This window comes from Halyomorpha halys, unplaced genomic scaffold (assembly GCF_000696795.3).
Source record: "Halyomorpha halys isolate HHAL.00 unplaced genomic scaffold, Hhal_1.1 Scaffold471.1, whole genome shotgun sequence".
Classification (NCBI taxonomy): Eukaryota; Metazoa; Arthropoda; class Insecta; order Hemiptera; family Pentatomidae; genus Halyomorpha; species Halyomorpha halys.
The window spans coordinates 310,142-317,678 of NW_027107708.1; positions in this window are offsets into that span (position 1 = coordinate 310,142).

The following is a 7,537-nucleotide window of genomic DNA, read 5'->3' on the forward strand; positions in this document are numbered from 1 at the left end:
CAATGCTTAGCTAGAACTTTAGGTTAATTACAAACCAGACAGGAAAATACTGTTAGTATTTTTTTATTTTTGTTTACTCCAACTGCTAGTTGGAGTTTGAAATAATTCACTTCTATTAATTATTATTAAAGCAAATTAATTCTTATCTGCGGAATGCTTTTAATTTAATATATGCTTAAGGAATAAATTTAATTCAAAGTTATAATCGATTAATTATTACATCAAGAGCAAGGAGCTGCTGCCATCTATGAGTTACCAAATTCCTGGTCAAACCGCTATCTTAAGTAAGAGCTTTCAGAAACTGCATTTACTTTTTCTATAATTAATCTATGTATGGTATTTTATATTGAAAAATGTATTACTTATTTCATTTAAAATTTTTTGAGGTTAATCACTTCCATTTTTTAATGAATTATTTATTATTTATTCATGACATAGTACAACGTTTCGGAACCACTGTCCCATATTCATGCACTTCACCCGAAACGTAGTACAATGTTATGAATAAATGATAAATAATTCATTCAAAAATGGAAGTGATTAACCTCAAATAATTTTAAATGAATTTACTCACCAGACTTCCTAGAGAGATAATCCAGAGAAGTATTACTTATTTGTATTTATTTAGATTGAATTGTTTGTAATGAAATGGAAAATAGTTTATTATTTTCGGATTAGATCCCTTTAAATTATTTATAAAGTTATACTATATAATGGCCAAACACAGTGTAACCGCACTTAATTACAATTTATACTATGATTTCATATCAACAATTTTCGGCACAGATGAAAAAATGAATACATTAAAAAAATACAAAAACTGTAGTTACAATATTTACAAATAATAAATGCTAATTTTCAATATTTATATTACCCATAGTATTATAATATTGGTTCAGTTTGGAGAAGCAGAAGGTGGTTAAACAAAAGGAAGGGTTGATACATGATGTATGGTAGATGGTAGGAATGGAGTTCCAGTGAAAGCCATATCAGGTAGAGAGTTAATGTCAGATGAACGGGACCTGGTGGTATGGAAGTGGGCTTAATGCTGGGTTAAATACGTACCTCTGGTGACCACAAAAAATATCGAACTGAGCAGTTCATAAGACGTTTATGTTTAACGTTCACCCGAGGGTCCAACGTATACCAGACAGCCATAGTAAAAGTGGGGGAAAATAAAAGAGGAAACTACGAGTTGACGGGTTTTAAGTGTAAGGAGATAACGGATTCTATTGAATTGTTTGAATTAGTTCGACGAGAAATTTGGGAAATGTGTAGTTTCCAAGATAAAGTTTTATCAAAAGGGGCTCCAATGTTGTTGACAGACCGGGGAAATAAGATAAGAGAATTTTTTTTTTTGTTTTTTTTTTATAATATAGTATTAATTTAGTCAAAGTGTTTATAATTATAAAAGAAAATAATGTTATATAATAAATAGAATAGAAATGTTTTTTTGAAAAATTGTTAATTTTAGCTTTTATTGTTTATCTTTGTGATAATGGAGGTAGGAAAAAAGTATTTTATAGTCTATATGGTTGTTATCATAATGGAAGATAACCTCCAGAAAGGTAAGTATTCTCCTAAAATGTATGACCATTAGCAAGTTTTACTCATTAAATGACATTAATATTATAATATATTAGCAAGAATGACAAGTAGGAGAAAATTATATGTCATATATAGGTTTTTTGTTATCAAGTAAATAGTTTATAAATAGTTTTTTGAGTGTATATGATATATTAGTGTTGTTGTAAGCGCATGTTTATGGTTTTGTTGAATTTGTTTTTTAGCAGCCTGAAGATGGGGGAAATCTCCCGAAACGATGCTGATGATATGAAATAAACTATTGTATTTTAATAAGGAAGAATTTGTGTCATTCACTAAATCCATTTCAATTTGATAAGAGAATTGTTTACAATAAGGTTGGAAGGTTATTTATACTTCAATTTTGAATATATTTTTTAAAGGTATCCTGTTCACCAATTTAATTAAAATCAGAAGCAAGTAATATACAGATTATTCTATTCATCAAATAAATCTTCAGACCTTAAAATAACTCTTGAGTTTATTAAGAATATTTGCAAATAAGGCATATTTTACTTTTGTCCAATGATAAAATGTCTATACATTTACTAAAGGTACGCACAAAATTCTCGTATATTCATGATTGTAGTACTACTGAGCCTATGGAATTAAGAATACTGGATATGTAGTAATTTGACCAACTTAACTAATTTATTGATTATATAAAGATGAAAATATACAATTTTGAGTCAGAAATAATTAGTTATTAATATTTATTATTTATCTATATTTCATTAAAACAAATTATTTTTTATCCCAGTATTCTTAATAGCAGGTTATAACAGCGAACCAGATGGGAGTTTCAGAACTCATCAAGGATAAAGTCCAGGGTAGATATCAACTGAGCTGAGTACAGCATTATATATATTTTTTCTGTTAAAAAAATAAATATATTATCATAAGTGAGTTACTCGATACTTCGGCCAAAAAGAGGTGATAATGAAAAGATAAAGGAAGAGGATAAGAGGAACTCCGAAGACTGTAAACATCATTATCCTCTCTCTTCTTGGGAAAACATGAAGATCGATACAAGAACAGATAAAACCCTACGTGTCCATGAAAGTAAAATAGCTAAACTGATAAATTAAAAAAAAAACAACAGCAGAGTTAGATAATTGATACTTAATACGCCTATGATTCCTAATTGTAGAATAAGTGAATACATTTTTAAAATACTATTATAAATGAGAGCTATGGTACCGCAGGGCAGTATTTTATGTCCAGTCCTGTACTCTATATACACTTGGGACAGTAAATAAACAACCGACACCCCACCTAAAATTATGCAAGGATACTGTAACACAATGGACAGAGGACTGATATGAAAATCATTACATCCTTAGATGACTGCTATACTACATAAAAATTATTATTTACTAACAAACGTATTATCTATGACATGTTACTTCGACCAATATGGGCAGGTTAAGGTGTCGGGTTTTTGCAAAACAACACATCTTCAAATTATTCAAAACTTTTATCCAAAAAACCTTCTTTTAAATCACTTACTATACCTCCTACCAATTAAATCATTGTTCGATGACTCAGATACTTTCCCTGATTCACTTGTTAAAAATACTATGAACAGTCTACGACAGGATCTGACAAGAAGACTGAAACGACTCTGGAGCAGAGAGTTATTACATTAGGTCTACACGGGGAGTGCCTTCATTGGAAGTTTTCTGCATTCATCTTTTCACGTTAATACGCTAGAGGAGATTTTTCCAATGGAGGAGGAATTTACATTATAAATAAATAATAAATTAAGAGTTCAGAATATCTGGATTGATTCACAAAGCTCTGTCAGCGGCAAGGGGTATGAAGAATCAGAAATAACAACTTCCCATTGCAATAAAATATCAATGATAAACCTCCTAAGGCAATGTAGGAACATGATATATGTGACAAGAGAGAACCGACAGATGAAATAAATTAGACTAGATGATAGGCCCCCCCTGAAAGGAAGATGGAGTAGCCCCACGCCGAGTGGGCGCCCCTCGCACTCCCATCTCTCTTTCACTATTGGCAGAATGGTTCGTCAACTGTTTGCTGCCCTAATTGGGTCAGGGTGTCTGTCTCTTTGACGGGCCGGAATTAGTCTTCGCTAACTTTAAGGGTTGTCATCAGTGAATAAGGACCTTAACTAGTCGAAGTGGTTTGCTCAATGAATTCTTTGACTTACGTTAATGTTCGTGTGAAAACATAAACATGTTATTACTTTTTTATTTATATATAATTTTGACCCTTGTTTATTTCTCCGAATGTATTAATTTTCTTATTATTCCACTCCTACGTTTTGGCCATTCTCAAGGATTATCATTAACTAACAATTAAAATTACACTCTAATCATAAAAAATTACTTCCAAAATCATTATGTATTATTAATTATCCTACCTAATTTTAAATATCCCATTAAAAATGTTATTAAAAAGTTGTAGGTTATTCTGTCTTTGTCAAAAAATAATTTTAGTTTTATAAACTTATAAAACATTGTTAAATCAGGAAAAACAATTATATGCATAATTAGTTAGCTTAAATTACCTATTTATTACCTAACTAATATAATTTTTCTAATATTATTCAATTTATACTTCCTATTATAACCTGTTTCAATTAAATATTTCAGAAGAGATATAGGACCGTTGTATCCTTGGGGGGTCTTAGTGGGGCGGGTCCGGTCGAGAAGGATGGCTTTTTTTGTCACATGCTCTCCTACTGTGAGATTGTGACATGTCTTACAATTTATCAACAATATATTGTTTAACCTACCTCACGTATCAAGTTTGGTATACTCTCGTTTTATTTTAGTATACTTATTTATTCATTTTATTATTAAAATTCCAGAACCAGATACCAATCCTTCCATGATTAATTTCCCAAGCACCCAAACCCACTCGTTTCAAGCCTGGTTTCTCCTTCATTACATAATAATCCTCCTAGCCGTCTGAAAAGAAGATGACCTCGAGATCTTCTTCTCTTATGTTATTCGAATTCTATCAATGGGTAGCTTCTCTAAATATTTGTATATTGTCATTATATCACTAACAGCAAATTTACATGATGTATATATATATGTATAAGCTGTAAATATCAATAAATAAATTATTTTAAAAAAGTATTTAAATACCCACCAAATTTAACTTTATATTATTTACCTTATATGTATATACAAATTTTGATCATAAATTAATTTTCCTTAACATTTTAGCATAATGTTGGTTGATGTATAAATAGCTTCCCAGCATTTTTCTTTTGAAGGTATTATCTTCTTTATGCAAAACTATTGTATTTTCAAAATCAAAACTATTTTTATTTTTTGAAATATGTTGCAAAAATGCTGTTTTATTCTGGTCTTTATTTTTAGTGTTTATATCATTGCTATGCTGGTACATTCACACATGGTATATCATTCCTAACTAATTTTGTCCTTTATTTCCCTATAATAATTTTTTATCTTATTGCTGGATTTGTAACATAAGGAGTATTCAGATACATCATATTCTTTGAAGGATCTGTATATATTTTCAAAATAACCTTTTTGTAGTTCCATAAAGCTTCTTATTGACTATATAATTTTTTTTATTTTGCTTTCTAGTCTTTTATTGAATTTCATAAGGTTTAAATCCCAAAATTTATAAATTAAATGTTTAAGGTAAAATACTTATATAAATATAATATATCTAAATATTATAGATAAATATATAATATAAATTTATTCTTATCTATATATAAATGTAGAATGAATGTAAATTATGTCCGAAACTCAAGGAAGTGGTAGTTGACCTTAGTAAAAACAATGCAACAGAAAAGTTTATTTGAATTATGGTTCAATTCCTAAGAGGTGTAACGGGTTAGACGCTGGCCATACATACCTGCTTTCGTGTGGAGAATTCGTTTCATATGTTTATTCTATATTGCTTATTTGAAATTCCAGCGGTAAGCATCTTAGCTATTTATTTTGTAAATTTAAAGGTTTATGTTACAAAAAAAAAGTATAATAATTGTTTAATTATTTATTAAAATAATGTCTACTAATTTTAAATTTTTCTTTTAGTTGATGTTTTAAAGATTTTGTCTGTTTCCTCATATAAAGTTGGAGAAGAAAAAAAGGAAATACGTGCATTTTTTTTTCGTTTTATTTCTTTTAATCTCCCTAACAACCCAAACCCACTAGTTTCTAACCTTGCTTCCTCTTCCATTCCTGGCAATCCTCCGAGGCCCCTGAAAAGAAGATGGCCTCGTGACCTTACATTGTAAAATGTTTTTAGAGTTCTACTACTGGGTAGTTTCTCTACATGCTATATCATATCATTATCATTATGTCATTATGATCAAATTTACTTGTTGTATTTTTTATACAGTTGTAAATATCAACAAATAAAAAAATTCTTTTAATTAATGTTAATTTTACGAATTTTTTGTTATATCACATTTTGAAATTATTGTTAACGATTCGAGTAATATCGGACGTAATATGAATTTATAAATTAACAGCTGTGCGTTCAAAGATAAATTAGAGGCCAATAGGAAATTATTTTAACCTCACTGATTTAATTTTTTCAAACCATCCATAACATTATCAAAACATCCATGTGCTGTGATATTTTGTTTTCTTTATGTCGTAGTTTTTATCAATCAAATTAATTATAAATGACTGAAATACTTTTTATTATAAAATCAAAAATTCAACATTTCTGATATTAATAAATTATTATCGGACCTTATCATCAAATGGAATATTACAAAAATAAGATACACTTACCATATTATTTTTTCTGTAGTTCATTTCACATAAATAAAAATTTTTTATTAACATCATGAACGAAATATAGTGAAAACTGATTTTATTATGCAATTATTATAATTATAAAATTTATAATATATTATAAATTAGGTTTATTCCTACATACATGTATAGTACTGTATTTTTTAAAGGTTTTAATGGTTTAGAATATGTTTTTAGAAACTATCTTCATCTCTGTGTTCGATATCCTTTTTTTCTCTTTTAATTCCTAATAGGAAGACTGAAGATCGAAAGCGTCATTGTTCGGATTTGACACACCTAACTCCTTCACTGCTTCTTCTACCGCAACGTCTTAGCCCTCTGTTTGTGTCCTGACCCGGTTGGGGTATGCAAATTGAAAGCAAACACTGGAGGCAAGAAGCTTGTATCAACAAGGCCTAACCGAGCGTCCCCTTTACCGAAACCAACTCGATTATTTTAAGGAGGGAGGGATCCTCAGATAATCAAAATAATTATTTTTTCCTAATGTCCAAAAAATGAATTGAGATATTATAAGTTAATAATATGTCAAGAGTAGTTCGATGTTGTTTTTTTCCGAAACTCAAGCTTACTGTGAGGTACGTCTTACAGGGCTCGTCAGAATGCAAACAGGATAGGGCTATGGCATATATATCTGAATACCTGCTTGAATCTATTTTTTTAATCATTATATTATAGCCTAGAGACAAATAGCGAGGGTAGGGCTAATAAATAAAATAATAAACCAAGTTTTAGAAACCATAAAAAAAAAGAAAAATTAAATTAAATGCTAACTTTCTAAAATATAACAAACTAATTAAAAATACGATCTATAAAAATGTTTAGGTTAATTTTAAGATACATAGAAAATATATATTAAAAACTGTATCTAAATTACAGACGGAAATATATTCAAAATATTTTGTAATTAAAAAAAATAGAAAACCAAAGAAAATTTCTCAATGATCCAAATATAAATTGGAACATTGTGAAAAACACTGAAATATTAAATAGTTAATTAAGAAATAGAAAAAATTCATAAGTGAGTCAATGATACTATTAGGTTTCCTTATTTTAAGGTAATTAATAAAAAAATATGAAAACATTGTTTGATCCATTTTGATAGACTGGCCTCAAAACTTAGGTAAATTTATGCATCCTTGTGTTGTCAAAGGATAATATATGTATAT